At 40.5% G+C, this 14,226-nt stretch overlaps 1 protein-coding gene across 4 annotated transcripts in view; it reads right to left on the reverse strand.

Moving 5' to 3' along the window:
- FCHSD2 (FCH and double SH3 domains 2) overlaps window positions 1-14,226 on the reverse strand; it is a 247,700-nt gene that overhangs the window by 133,531 nt on the left and 99,943 nt on the right. The window lies entirely within an intron of this gene.

Here is a 14,226-nt window from a genome sequence, read left to right on the forward strand (position 1 = left end):
ATTTGTCTACATCCTTTCTGCAGTGGGGTGCCCAAAACTAGACACAGGACTCCAGATGTGTGGCCTCAGCAGTGCTGGATAGAGGGGAATATCATTAGCATGGTGCCCAAACTCCCGGATGATATAAAAACACCTGAATGCAGCTTGTAAGAAGCAGGCTCCACATCAATGACAGCATTCTCAAAAAACTCATCTTAAGAGGGGAAAAAAAAAAAAAAAAAAAATCAATAAAATGAGAAAACATTTAACCAAAAAACCCCTATTATTGTCAAGAAAAAGGTTGAGTAACAATATTATCGTCAAGTAGAACACATCTCCAAACTACTGAAAGACCGTTCTAAATGCATTAAACAGTTGGGATGAGGAGGACAGGAAATACAAAAGCTGATAAATAAGACAGCTCACAAAGTCTAGGTGGAAGACCAGCCAAAGAGCCCTGCACTCTATTGCATTCGCATTCTGATACCTGGCAGCTGAATATTTATGCCCACTGTAGGATAGGTGGGCACAAAATAATTACACATCGCACTGGCTGAAAGATGCCAATGCATTCCTGGATGTCTTACTAGGGCTCGGCAATTATTTCAGCTGGAGGGCTACTTAATGAGTTTTAGTGAGCTGTTGAGGGCTGCACATATAAAAGGAATGGTGACGATATGAATTTAACCAATTATACATAAACCACCCCCCCACAAATTCTGGGGTGGGATGTTGCTGACCCACCAGGGCCCAACTGCAGGTTGCCCAGGGCCCGCTACGTACAGCTGGGTGGGCGGGCAAGGCTGCTTCTGCCCAGCATCCCCTGTGATGCCAGCAGAAGCTGGAGCTGGACCCACCACCCATGTTGCCACCTACAGGCCAGACTGAATCAACTGGCAGGCCGGTTAAAGCCCACTGACTGTATTTTGCCCATCCCTGCCTTAGACTAACTAATGCAAAAAGTCTGCACATGCTTGCTAGGTTTGCCCCACCAGACACGTAGACAGTAGCTGCAAAGAAGAGAACAAATGTAACAGACACCCGCTACATCAGCGCACTGCAGCACGGAGCAAAATAATCAACAAGGGATTGAAAATGAACGCTGATGTTCATGAACATCTACTGGCAGGTGTGGGAAGAGACTGGCCAACATGGAGATGTTTGAAATGTCTGTGAATAAGTCAGGAGGACAAAGGATAACATGAAGAAATCTTATCTAATGGTGCAAATACCCGAATTTGGGAAAACACCTGCTAGTCTATCTGCTCTTGAAAGAGTTATGTAATGTTGAGGACCAAGCCATGGCTACGGACTAGGCCACAGCCTATGCTTGACTAGGGAAACAACTGTTTTTCATGGGAAGAACGTGAAAAGAGGAAGGGTGTGAAACATGCATGATTTACCGAACCCAAAATTTCAACTTCTTACCATTTTCTGCAAGAGGAAAACAAAAAAACAGAATGCAGAAAAGAAAGAACATGGAGATCACTAGGCTCCCTTGCTGAAATCTACCGCAATGGTCCTTACCCTTTTTCTTTTGACTCACAACCCACAGAATGGTAGTGAAATGACTCCACTACATGCCACAATGTTTTCCAGGTCCAGAAGACTGCAGAGTTTGAGTCACTGGGCAACCTGTATTTTGTGATACGGAGAAAAAAAGTTGGAGGTAGTCTCCAAGAGGCTTTTATTGTGCTAAGGGGGTACTATTCAGGGTAAGCTGGTACTGCTGTGGGGAAAAGGAAGGGGAAAGCCTCTCACTGCCCCCATGCAAAGCTCTGTGCTTCAGCGACTCTAAAGTGACTCTAGGATCCCATGATGTCTTGATTCCCCTCTCCTGGATCAGAGCCCCATCTATACGTTTCAGAGAGATGGAAGCTGCTCAAGTATTTAGAGGCAAGCAAAGGCCAGAGATAGCAGTTATGGTAGCAGGAGAAAAGGGGCAGCTGCTCCTTCAATTCTCATCTCCCCCCACAGTCGCACAAACTTTGCTGTTCTTCTGGGGCGTTGTTGTGAAAACCTACATTGACACTCCCTGCTCTTTGTAATGCTCGAGGGCTTTTGATTTTGTTATTTTTAACCTTCCTGTAAGTCGCATCTTCAGCAACCAATTAAATGTAGTGGCAACTTCACCTCCAGCAATGCTTTCTGTTCAGTGAATTAAGTGTTCAAACAAGGATGGCTTACTCCACCCCACACAAGATAAACATCAAGACAGTCCCTGCCCACAAGATCTTGCATTCAGAAAGATGTACTGACCGAACTGGAAGAAGTCATATATCAGTTAATTTTTCTGTCTGACGGGGGAAATGTGCCAGATGGAAAACTTAACCAAATTGGTCTTGTAAATCAGGTCCACTGTAGTAAGTAACCAGACAGAATGCATGAAGGCTTTGAATGCTTCCAGAAAACATGATCTTATATTAGCACAGCTGTCAACTTCTTATTAATTTGAGTCCTTCATGATCATAATCCTTGCTCCCCTCCCCCCCCAACAATTCCTTTGTCTGCAATTTTTTTTGTCATACCAAATAAAAAATAGGAGCTCTGTTAATGATGAAACCCAGCTCTTCACTGAGCTTACTGGTCTCTGTGACTGTTTGCCAATTTTCATGATTCCATTGCAAGTCACTGCCCCTAGTTTCTGGAATAAGCTAACTGGATGACAACCAAAGCTTTTATTAAAAGAAAACAAATTTCAAGCTCTCAGTTGCAGAGGAAAGCATGAAAAGTCTTCTTAACATGTGAAAGTGAGTGGGAGAACCCACAATGTGTGGGGGGTTTTTACAGTGATTTCATAATTATAGGCCAATTTTGTGAGTTTACAGGAGGAAGTGGTGGCCTGACTCCATTTAAAAATGCTCGGGAGGTGGGAGCCTGACTGCATCTTAAAACATCGACTCCTTATTTTTAACAAATGCCTTGTAACTATTATGTTATTGATTCCATGGCAGATTTGCATTTTGTGGCTATCCTAACAGGACAAAAAATATCCATCATACTGAGCAATCTGATGAGCCATACATTGCTAAGCATGATGCAGTGTCAATGAGGGCTAGACATGAAAGCTCTACATCAAAACTCTCAAGTGGAAAACACGAAATGCTTTATTTCTCAACTTTCAAAATGTATCCTACAAGGCATTGCATTAAATATTATCCTTATTCCAGAAGTATGTGTCTGCAAAAATTACATTCCACATTCTTTAATATTACAAATCTCTGGCAGTCTATAGCCATATGTTTAACTGGAGGCAATCTGACATGCATCTTAGTCTTCTTAAATGCAGTGGATCAGGATAAAAAAATTAATGGGCAAATCAAGGGATAAGACCACAGATTCTCATACAGAGTACATTTGTGAATTCATTCTTGGGCAGACATGGCTAAGAAAAGACAACAGCAATACTAATACCCCAAGAGATATGATCTAAAAAAACCCAAAACAGTTATGAAACAGTGATATAGTCCTGTACATAAATATACACATACAATAGGTTGCAGAGAGATGTGGAAGCAGACAAGAAGTGAAACCTAGGGTAAATGCATGCCTGGAAAATATCTAAAATATGATGCTGATTTTTATAGTCTAGACCATTTATTCAGAAGGAAGGAAAGATTATGTACTTAGGAAAACACAAATCAACAATATTAACACTCATCAAAACTGCAACACCGGGGATTCTAAAGTAACTGCTGGAAAAGGTGTATGTTAACGAACGTAAATAAAACAGCATAAAAACAGACTGTGTTTCCTTAATTACCAAAATGAAGGGGCAGTAAAGGAAGGCTCCAAAGCTAAATGCTATATTTAACCAAACACACAACTGAAAATTGCATGTGGCTGAATCTAAGGTTGATGAAACAAAACAAGAGAAAAGAAGTATAAAAACAAAAGCTTAAGAGGATTAAAGCTGGCTGTCAAGGCCTGCAGAGGGAACAGGCAGCAAAATGAAAACAAATTCTCATTACAGCAGTTGCCAGCAAGGCTCCCATAAACGAATTAAAGAAAAGCAATTACAAGCAAGCCAGCAAACCTAAGAAAATGTTGACCTGAAGTTTAAACAGCAGTAGTTTGTTAATTTCCAGGTAGATAAAGAAATCAGATCTTTTTCCCCCCCAAAAGAAGAAAAATTAACAAACATGTGCCAGTTTTAAAAACCAGGGAACTATGAGAAACTTTGAGAACTGCAACTAATACTAAAACGTACCTAACGGAAAGCCAGGGAAACAACTAGCTTGAGACATTTACTAGTAAAAGTAAACATATTTTTCTTGTATGAAAATGCAGTTTAAGAGTCATCAGCATAGAGCCAACAGCATCTATCAAACAAATCATTTCTCATTTAGTGCAATGGCTATAGAACAGTATTACTGGAGAGCAACAACACGTGGTGTTGAGTTAATAAGATGGGAACTGAAAGTATTCATTAAGATCTTTTTCATCAGCGCCGCTCACAGCACCACAAACACATGGCTACACTGCTTCTGGTTTGGCAGGTAGCAGGCACGTCATGTCTAAGCATGCCACTGCCTGGCATGATAGGCTCCTAAGTCTCTGGCAGCATCCTTCCAGCAGGCTTAAGTCCTACTGACTTTGAATACTTCAGAGCAGTGGTCTCCAAAGTGAGGTGTGCGCAAGACAATCCATTAGGGTGCGGGAAGAAAATATTAGAACTTCTATTGCAGCTTATGCGTGCCCGGTTAATACATATATTGGGGGTGCGTGCTCAAAAATTTTTTACTGATAGGGGTGCGCGATCAAAAAAGTTTGGAGACCACTGCTCTAGAGATGAGCAGCCAAACTGGAAGGGGCTGGGAGTCTGAAATTCTGGCCCCCTGAGTACGGTTTTCTTTGACTTCATGCTTCTTTAAATATTTTCAGAAATAAAATGTAAAAATACATATATAATCACAAACTTAAAAATATTAAATGACTTGAAATGACTTCTGTGGAATTTGAGGATGAGTGCTATTCATTATAGGAGCATACTACCCAGGACAAATTAAGGACTGAAAGTACAACTCCTTTGAAAAGACTTTTTTAGTGAAAATGTGAAACAGTTCCAGGTATCAAAAGCCTCAAAACGTGAGAAAACGCATAAAATATTTCTGGGAGCCTGTTCTTTCAAAGTTATCAGAATGGTAGTTCTCGACTCTGATTTTCCTTGTCTAAAAAGTACTCCTGAAAATATTCTGTAGTATTTTATGATAGTGGAAATAACGGCCACAAGCCATCTAAGTTTCTTATTCTTCATAAATTATAACCAAGGCGCATCATGTTCTACTTCTCTCTGCGTTCAAAAAAAAATACCCCTTCCCTTGTTTTATCCTGTAAAGCGCAGCTGCTAGTTACTTCTGGAGGTTGCTTGCTGCTGTTATTCACCTTTTGGCCTCTTCACAATTGAACAGGTTGGTATTTCACATCATTATGTGAACCTTTAATTAAGCAGTTCCCACAGAATTCCATATATAGTACGTGTCTTTCTTTCCACTCTCAATAACTGGCAGGCAAGTTTTGCCTTTGTTGTCTAGCACAGAGAAATGCCTATAAACTGGCCAATGCTCACATTTAGGAGTCTTGTGGGTTTTTTTTTTTGTTTGCTTTTTTTTTTTAATCAGTAACTTGTAGGAATTACATTTTAGCAGGTAAATCAACCCCCAAACTTGCTATATTTTCACAGCTGGTGAAACATTAAGACACTCATCCTAAACAGCACATTTTCCTTTCAATTCTTCCCATTTATAGGCAGTTGCTTCTCCAGCTGCACTTGCCAGTTCAAGTACTTGAATAAAGCACATTTGCTTATATTACCTCAAAAAAACATGTAGTGAAAAAAAAAAAAAAAGACAATGGTTCGTCTGCCTAGATTACATTAGAGCTCTCCTGTGTATGTTGGCAATAATTCTGTCACAGCACTGTATTAAACCAACATATCACAAAGTATGCCGAAAGGCTGTATGGTCATTAATGTGGAATTTGCTCTACACAAGCTGCAGCCTTAGCAGAAAACATCTTTTTAGCAATAAAAAATACAAATAAAACATCTTCATACCAAACTGCTGTTTTGGTCTTTTTGGGATACTGCCCATTTAAAGCTCTGTAGAAGAGGATATCCTGCTAAGGCCAAAACTAAAATGTTTGTTATACAATACAAATGTTAATGTGAACACTTGAGTACTTTACATAATAAACTTCAACTACCTGATGCGAGGCACAGGGCCAAATCTATTAAATGTAATAGTTAAAATTACAGTCGTTCCCAAGTTTTGGTCAGCAGGTTCTCCTCTGTCTTGCGCCACACCATTTAGAGGGGCTTATTCTCTTTAGACTAAGGCCTCGTACAGACATTCATTTTCTCCTGGAAGAGTCACTGTTCTCAGAGGAGAAACCACAAGTGTAAAGATGTTCAGGCTTTTTCTCCCAGGGTAAAAATGGCCACTCAAAGAGAATAACAACCTGGAAACAACCAGGGTTAAATCACTCCCAGGAAAGTTTCTCCTGGGAGAACAAATGTTTGTACAGTACATGCCATACATTTGCTCAAAAGAGAACATGGTGCTCCAGCTTCTCCCCCAGGGAGATGGTGTGTGTTCATGGGACTCACCATGTGCAGTCTGAGTCAGCCAAACAGGGCTGCCCTATGCATTGCTGTGATCTGTTGCCAGGAAATCCGTGGAACATGCCAAGATGTGTGTACAGGGTTCCCTCTCCCTCAACTGCACAGCGTAAGCTCTCCACTCTTCAGGGCCTCGGCATTCAAATGTCCATACATGCAGCTCTAGGTAAGTTTATCTACAGGGAGAACAAACCTGGGAGAATTGTCCCAGGTTATCTGAATGTGCGTATATTGCCTAATGCAATGCCTGTAGAGGATAAAGGCTTTCTATTTGTTCTCAAGCCAAATTTCTGCATACTTCTGGAAAGAAAATAGTTGTACTCCGGCACAGCTTGATTCAACTATTTGTTAAATTACTAGATTGGTAGTTTCATTTTCTGTGTTTATGACAGGAATATATATGCCTTAGAACAAGATTACCAAGAAAACATGTCAGACAGAGCACAATAATTATTTGCATAACTTTATGTGGATTATTCCTACTCTGCTTGGCCAGAAATCTGAGTCGGGAGTACTTGGTAACATCAGGAAGACTGCAATATGCATCTGTAATGCGTACAGGTGTACATACTTCCTTCCAGGTGTTCTTCCTATCACTATGATAGAAGGGACAAGACAGACACAGGCCAATTTCATTGACCAGCTCATTTTACAAAGCTGAAAGAAGCTAGTTGCTCATTTTCTTGGTTTATACCAAAGTCATTGTCAGCAATGGTCTGTTTCTCCTATGAGGTTTGAGTCCTGTGAACAAACAAAGCTCATTCTTTTTTATCTTGTCTTCAATAATGAATTTTGGTATTGTGAAGGAGGATCAGGGAGTTCCTTTCTAATGATCACCCTGAAGTTGATCAGCAGGGATTTTGGTTTTCTCTGGGGAAAAAAAAAAATCCCTAATTTTCAGATTAAAAAAAGTAACTCCCAATCCATGTTTTTCCAGAATTAAGATATATATTAGTGGCCTTTCATTTTAAGCATGGAAAAATATGGATTGGGAGTTACTTTTTTTAATCTGAAAATTGGGGATTTTTTTTAAATCAGAGAAAACCAGGATCCCTGCTGATCAGGAAGAACTCAGGTGTTCTGCTGTAGAAAGGAGAAGGATTCCCTATATTCTAGGTACTTGGAATCCCTTTTGTGAAGGTTTTCCTGAAAAAATGAGTAAGATGCCACCTCCCATGACTGAGCTTCAGTTTCTTCTCTATCTCCCCATGCAACACAAGCAGCAACATTGTAGGAGACAGCCAGTGAAGACCATTACAATTCTGAATGGCTTAAAAAGTAGATCTGAGGCCCCTGGCAGATGTTATATTTAAGATGTGAATTGTCTCTTAACTGTGTTTTAAATAGTAGCCTGGCCACATGAATTAATGGTGCCACAAAAAGTGACACCAGACACAAAAATATTACATGTTCTATGGTAAATGGTTTAGGCTTCATATTCTATGTGTAATATTTGTATGACTGGTTTCCATCGCACCTTATCCTGAACGTGTGGCCGGGCTAGGAACACTCCTGGGGCTGTAACCAGCCAAGTGCGCTCCCTACCAGACAAGAAGTCAGCTGTCGGGCATTTGGTTTTCAACTTGCCAGTGCATGGGGAGCTTGGGATCATGATCCCAAGCTCCCCCTGCATTAGCAAGTAAGGTGTGACTGAGATCTGACCCCAATCCTAAAATTGCACATAATGCCATGTACATGCAGTGTGGCAGGAGGTGCAATTGTTGGGATTGGGAATGAGATCCCAACACATCTTTAAACCAACATCTGTCAGCACACTCAAAGTCCCCAGCATAGACCCCTTTGATTTGAGCTCGAAAATACAGGAAAACAACCAAATAAAACACCCCCAAAACAGCACTAAATCCATCTGGACCAAAGTTTGCAGAGATATTCCAAGCATGAGTGAAATCAGATGGAATTAGTGCTTCCTTTCCACAACTTCAAAAGCCCTGTCTCTACCACTCACTTCACAGCAATATGTCCCTAGTTAGGAGGGACTGCTCCATTTTGGAAATACTACTTTCAAAGGCAATATTTTGGAAAATAATCGCGAAGAGGACCCCTTGCAAGCTGGATCTGTACACGGCTGGGTGAGCGGCTGCAGCTACAGCAGGCATCCACACAGTCTTCGCTTGCCCTGGTACCACTAACGTGTCACCAACAGGACTCAATAACCAGGATTTTGGTAGCAGGCCCCAACCCCAAAATCCCAGCCTCCCTAGCAGCCTTGTGAACCAGACAACATGGCTCACAGGCCATACCTCCGACACCTCTGTTTTAAATCACTGGGGGGAAGTCTGTGAAGGAACACTGGCATTACTGATCCCAGCATTCAAGGGGCAGGTCAATGATTTCATTAACTCTGAAGTTTATTTCCTGTTTTTAAAAGCAACTGAGAAGCTTTCTGAATGAAGACTGCATAATTTTCTTACCCAGAAACCTTACCAAATGAGGGATACCACCTCCTCAAAGCAGATGCTACATTTGCTCAGAAAGCAGGGTGTATGTTGAAAACCAGACTCTTTATTTTGTATTTTCAGTGCATAAACATTTCTCTTGAAGGATCGGTAACTATACAACCCCTGCAGCTTATTTAAAATAATACAGACCCTTTGAAAAAATATCTTAAACGTCTATCAAAAAATCCTTTTCCTTTTAACGTCTCCCGGAAACATTCACCAGATTTTTCACTTCTTTAAGATTTTCCAGGTCAGACCAATTCAGTAGACAAGTTTAGTTGCATACACTATAAACTTAAATATTTGAACAACGGAGGAGTCTGAACAATATAAGAGTTTAAGGGTCGAGCAAGTTGCAGTTCCTTTTCTAATGTCTAAAGTAAAAGAAACCTCCAAGTTTTCTTTTAATAAAGTAAAAAAAAGCAACCTCTTTGTGTCTCTGACATTGCTGAACAACAGGCACTTGCAATTACTGCAGATGTGTTGGAGATTGTGTTTGCATTCAAGTACCAATGGTAATGAGCTCTACACCACAGGATACAAAACTGCTAGATGCCAAAACACTCTCTGAGAAAAAATATCTGTTTGAAAATATTTTTCCTCTAAAGTTGCAAAGTCAGCTAACTCATGTGAGCTGCCAAGAGAATCAAAGCACAGCTCAGACTTTATTCACATAAAAAAAATTCTTTCTTGTTCCTTTTTGAAATGCTGTTACAGTAGGCATGTCTCAGAAACAGATATGAAGCTAACCTCTGTACAGAAATTATACTTCTACAAATGGCTTGAAGAGGGCGAAAGGTTGTGCTCAAGTGCTCACACAGCAAATTTTATTCAGCCTCATTTGCAATAAACTTACCAATCCAATCACAGGAGGCATATGTAATGTCACGTACGCAACTACATTAAAATATCCATATTTGTGACAAACTGAGTTAAAGCCAGGAAATGCCCAATTAGGGGAAAAATGCTGTTCTTTAACATTCCAGCACAACAAGGCACCTACAGTTTAAAAGTTGAGTCCATGATGGCCAGATCCTGGAAGATATATATTGCTTCTTGGCCTCTTGACGGCTCAGATCAAGTGTATTTTCCCTGCACTGTGCATTCCCTTGCCCTTCTCTGTTTGTGCTACAACCTTAACAGTTTTTCAGAGTAGTTTTGGTCAACTTTTTTTCATACTGCTCAAAAATACAACCCCATGGAAGTCCTTCAGAGGTCTCTGTACTGCAACTGGCTTGGCTTAGTAAGAACAAGAAGCAATTAAATCAAAGTAGGCTATGAAAACTTTCAACATTTGGGGTTTCTGTTGTTTCAGTTAAATCTTCTAAAAGGCTTCCCTTGCTAATTTGGGTTTCAAAAAAAAAAATAACACCACTCTCATGCAGCAACGTGAAATTCCCCAATTCACTTTAAAAATCAGGTTAAAAAGAAGAAACATCAGTTTAGCTGGTGCCAAAACATCCCAACATAAAATATTAACATCCTACAAAGACACCATTTGCCAAGTTTCACAATTAGTTCCTTCTTGATAACTTTAATTTTTCCCTTTTAAATTTATCAACTAGATCATTTAAAAAAAAAAAAAATCAGCAAGCATTCAAAGTGGTATGTATTTGAAAAGCCACTGCTTGTTAAAGAACATGATGCTTTTTTTAAGTTAAAGTTTTGGCACAGAGCTGAATCCAGCTACTTGGAAGCAAGTTCATCTTTCACAGCAGTCACTCTTTTCTTGCTGTCTGAGACGGTGTATTCCATAGAAACAACTGAGCAATGGCCATCTTAAGAGCAATTGTTTCTCCTCCACCCTGCCTCAGGACCAGAACCAATTCACTGGCCAACTGTACATGTTTTCATTTCTCTTTTCACCATCAGTTAAGAGTCATCTTGCAGCTGGCCAAGAAGGAGAGACGTGGCGCTTGAGATCTCTTCCTTGAAATTCCACCAGATGAGCAAGTGAAATTTGGGGGTGAAGGTGCAACTGCTAGATGCACAAATATTTTCAGGTCCAGATGAAGCATAGATTTAAGCATTAACTTCAATATAACTGCAACACACCTAAACATAGGGTAAAAAAAAAAAAAAAGGGCCTGAAGGAATGCTTGCTTTTGTAACCTTTTTTTTTTGGTCACCTTTGCCCAAAAAAGACTTCTGCACCTAGAAAAAACACCCTACACATGCAGTACAGCTCTGGCTACCAACGTCCTCCTGATCTACTCCCATCACAGGATATTTCCAAGCAGAAATGATGCAACTGATTTATGAAATCCAGAGTACGTACAGTCAAAATGTCCAAATTACTCCGTATCAGCTTCTCTCCAGTTATGTAGTGTCCCTTCCTAGGCCTAACTTTAACGGGACAAACCAACTGGAAAGGCCTGAAGTGAAATTCCAGTAATGCTATGACTGGTTTAGAAAACAGAGTTAAACTATTGGAAAGTGCCGTCTTTCACGTCATCGTGTGTGGCGGACACCAGTTCAGTCACTGTACTGAAAAACAGGATTGTTCAATTTGACTAAAAAACCAGAAAAATAAGCTGAAGTTTGCTCATCTGCCATTCTCCCAGTTACCGTTCATTACTTGCATTCTCATAGTGCCCATGAGTCCCAGCCATGAACCAAAAGCTTCACAGTGCTAGGCTTCATATAAGCCTATAATAAAAAAAACATACATTTCAAACTATCCTGACAGGGGCTAAAATAAAAGATAACCAATAGATACAGACTAACCCAGGAGTACAAAGAAGCAAGACTATCTTGGTCAACTCTATAGCAGTGATCTCAGCATGCCAGAAGCTGAAAACTGATTTAAGATCAAGCAACGATAACATGAAAGGCAATTTCTTGAGCAAATAGCATGTTGAACCACTCTCGATTCAATGTACAATGATGTCCAGTCATGTTTGGCTTTTGCAGCTAATGTTGTGTGCGCCCTGGTAATTCTAGTTTCCAGAAGGTAACGTATTTGAATAAAAATGTACATGTTAAAGAAAAAGCATCTGCATCACCAAGAAACGCATCTTGCCAACTACTGCATGTTTATAGCCTTCAAATATTCCTGCACAGAAGAGCTTAGGGAACCTCACATGGATCCTTCCCCGTCACAAATCTGTATTTGCACTGTGTGGCTCAGGGTACCAGCCAGCATAACCAAATGGTCAGTCCAAGTACTTTATCCTGGTGGCTAAACAGATTAGGTTCAGTCATTTCTACCTAGAAATGACTTACAGTATTGGTCCCAGTATAAGTTAATCCATTATTTTCAGTTTCAATTTTAGGAGAAAAAGCATCCCCCTTCCCCGCCCACTAAGCACAAGTCAATAACTACAGATAAGATTCAATTTCTATTGCCCTTACGTAATGCAAGAGGAGAATCAAACAACTCTGGAAAGGACCCAAAGGGTTAAATGAACTAAAAATACTGAAATAAAAAAGTTCACTGAAAATATGTATGACTTTTATTGCATGCAAAAATGTACCAAAAATACACAAGACTGTCTCACAGGCTGACCCTGTGTATAAACTGTGAGAGATTTTTTTTTTTTTTTTTAATGAGTCTTTTGATGGGAAAGAAAAAAGTGGTTCTCAACTGCGGTTCTGCAAGAACCCGCTGGAGCACTGCAATGCCAGTACTGCCACTGTTGCTGCAGGGTGAAATTCTCCCTGCGAGGTTAAGTTTCCTCCTCCTTTTTAGGAGACAGGTTGGAGCCAAACTGAGAAGCAGCTGCAGCAGAAAGGGGCACCTGCCGTTCTTACACTATGCAGGCAGAGCGCCCTTTCTGCTGCAGCTCTTCTCAGCCCTGCTCTGACAAGGCTCCTGAACACGGAGGCGCATGGGGTACTTGGCAGCGCCATTGATCTCCAGGCTGCCCCTGCCGTGATGTGGAAGTACCCTGCATGCCTGTGTGCAAGAACTGACCCAGAAAGTTGCAGCAGAAACAGTGCGCCGGCCTACATGACGTAATGCAGGCCACGTGCCTGCCCACTGCAGCTATTTCTTAATTCAGCTCCAATGCGCCTCCAACAGTCCCACGTACCTGTTCCAGGAGACACCATGCAGGGCTGGACTGGGAAGGGCAAAAATCACACACTCCTACCACAGGTGCTTCCCAACAGGGCTCAACGCAGACCCACTTGGCCACAGCAGCTGTGGCAGCGGGGTGAATATACTGATAATTATCAAATCAATTAAACACATTCTTCATTCATAATGTAATTATAATATATAAATATATATTTCCATTCTTTTTTTTTCAATGGGATGCCTTGGTTGAGAACAGCCAAGTTAATGGAAAATGAAAGCAATATGCTGCTACTTTCCCAAGAGAGCCGTCTATATATGGCATTCGGAGACCGCTGAAAATTAGACAAAAGATTTAAGAGTATCAAATATATATATATCTCTACCCTTTCACCTAACAAATTACTAATGGCAAAAGGAAAGTTGCACAAAATTGAAACATCCTGTTTTATAATGTTGTCTTCTGATAGTGACCCTGGTACCATCTCATGCAAATTATTTCAGGCTTTTGCAACCTCTTTATATTATAAAATGTAGACCATTAAGACGGAAAAAGAAAATGCGAGAGGCGAGGATTTTTGTGGGCAATATCTTTTACAAGACCAACAGCACGGTTAGGAGAGATTTAGCAAAGCTTTTGAGTACAAGGCACCGTCTCAGGTCTGAAGAAAAAAATCAGGCACAGTTGGAGCCAAATAGCTAGTTTATGCTAATGTAAGGCAGTGTCTAGTGATTACAGACAGATATTCTGCATGAAGCATTTTTGACTCCATTCCTTTGTGCCACCGACAGCGTATCTCTGGGCAAGTTGCAATCTCTGGCTGCCTTAGTTTCTGCATGGGAGTAATTTTATGCATCTCGCAAGGGGATAAGAGACAATCATTTTGTTAAGCAATTTGATATTTTTGATAAGTAACCTGCTACAATATAGTACCATAATTTGCGTAATAACTCATGCTACCGAAACTCTGTTTCTAGGGACAAAGGTCGTGGGCTGTAAAACATCATCACTCTTTCCAGCTCTAGGTGCAATTTTACATTTTAATGCAATGTTAGGTTCTTTTTTCATGCTCTGCAGACATTATTCAAAATATAAAATTAAGAAAGGAGTGCAAACAAATTCAACTAGGAGAGGGATTAAGAATTTCTTG

This window comes from Crocodylus siamensis, chromosome 1, assembly GCF_052110815.1.
Source record: "Crocodylus siamensis isolate JL-2025a chromosome 1, ASM5211081v1, whole genome shotgun sequence".
In the NCBI taxonomy this organism is placed as follows: domain Eukaryota; kingdom Metazoa; phylum Chordata; order Crocodylia; family Crocodylidae; genus Crocodylus; species Crocodylus siamensis.